Source organism: Otolemur garnettii, unplaced genomic scaffold (genome assembly GCF_000181295.1).
Source record: "Otolemur garnettii isolate 467f Iridium unplaced genomic scaffold, OtoGar3 scaffold00044, whole genome shotgun sequence".
Taxonomy (NCBI): domain Eukaryota; kingdom Metazoa; phylum Chordata; class Mammalia; order Primates; family Galagidae; genus Otolemur; species Otolemur garnettii.
Genome location: NW_003852439.1, coordinates 5,066,515 through 5,068,454, shown reverse-complemented (window position 1 = coordinate 5,068,454; position 1,940 = coordinate 5,066,515).

The window sequence follows — 1,940 nt, the reverse complement described above, 5'->3', positions numbered from 1 at the left end:
TCAAAAAAAAAAAAATTGTTAAAAGGATGAATAAAGAGTTGGATAAAAATGGGAAAGAAATCCTACTGCCTCTTGGCCTGCCTAAAACCATTCAGAAGCTCCCCATTACGCTTCCCCTGGCCAATAGGGTCTTACATGCTCTGGCCACTTCTGATCCCTACTGCCCCAGAAAGAATTCTTTTTCTTCTCTCTTGGAGTTCTGTCACCTAAGCTGTCTTTGGTTTCCTCCAAGAACCTTCTCTGCTTCGTGGCTTTTCCTTAAGTGCTTTTCATCAGGCCTGAACGCACTCCACGCCTTCGGACTCATCCCTTATATCTCAGCTCATAAGCCCTTTCCTCTAGGAAGCCTTCCCTTCTATTCCTAGCAGGCCAGGCCCCTTTTGTCCCCGTCATGCCTACCTTTTTCTTTCTAGCTGTCATCACAGTTATAAATACCCTTTTCTTTATGTAATTATTTTATTAATAATCTGCTGCCCTACCATAAAAACACTTTTTGAAAAACCCAACACTTTAAGTTCCCTGAGAGCAGCAGATCTGTCTTGTTCCTGGCAAGACACCAGCAAATAGTAAATGCTCAATAAATATTTGTTGATTGTATAAATGTCCAAGCAAAAGCACAATGAGCATTATACTGAAAGTAATTATCCCGTAGAAACGCACTCATCCTGAGCCAATAAAAAAAAATCACAGAAAACAATCCCTTCTCCCTACCCCCTTCCCTCACTATGTCCTCTCAGGGGTCTCAAATTCAAATATTGTTGCTGTTTTATTTGGTGCAGCTGTTGTGTGTGTGCATGTGTTATGGAAACCACACATCAGGCAAGGGATTAAAGAGGGGTGGAGAAAGGCAAGGCATTGCTGGTATCACAGTGAAAGCTCAGACTCTCAGCTCCGGTGTCTCTGGCTGTCTGTGAATTAAACAGTTCTGAGACAATATGGTATAATGGTTAGCATCATAGATTGTCCCAACCCCACCATGCACCCTCTACCAGACTATCTGGGTTCTAAGTTTGGTTTAGTCACGTACTGTCTAAATAATCCCTGACAAATTATTCTGTCTCTGTCGTCTTGGTCTCTCTGGGCCTCAGTCTCCTCATCTGCAAAATGGGGATAATAATAGCATTCACCTCATGGGGTGGTTGTAAGGATTACAAGTTAATTCCTGTTAATTGCTAAGAACACTGCCTTAAGACACTGCATAACTGTGAATGTTTGCTAATTATTGTTTCTAGGTCTCAGTTCCATTAACTTTGGTGCCATTCAATAACCTGTTGTTTCCTGAGGGTGAAGTGGAGGGGTTCCCCACACAGGTGAGGGCAACAGCTGTTTGGGATGGAGAAGGAAGCTCTCCGGCCAGGAGTGCTCTGGGGTTCAATCCCACGTCCACTCCTTGCTAAACTGTGTGATCTTGGGCAAGTCACTTCACCTCTGGAGAGGGTAGATTAATATGCTTCCCCATCTGCTTCCCCATCTGGAGAGGGTAGATTAATATGAACATCCACCTCCCCCTGTCTGTATCAGCTTTGGAGTCAGCTCACTGGGTTCAAATCCCAGCTCTGCCTATTGTTGTTAGCCAGGTGACCCTGGAAAAATCACTCAACCCTTCCGCACCTGGTTTTCTCCCATCGTGAGGAAGATCCGGAGGAAAAATAGTGAGGGTCAAATGAGGACGCAGCTAAGGCGCTTGGCACCCTCTAGGCTCTCGGAGGGCTCAGGTCCTGTGATTTTTCTCCTTGGCGTTATGAATACTGTTCTTATAACAGAATTCCAAAACTGGTTGCAGGGTCTGACAGAAAGCTCGCAGCGGCTTCTGGAGGGTTAGAGACCCTCCCCGGGCCTGTCCCTTAGGACCTGCGGCCAGGCGGCGGGCGGGCAGGGGTCGCGGAGGGGCTGCGGTGGGGGGCCACGTGGGGGGCCGCGGAGGGGCGCCGGGGTGCAGC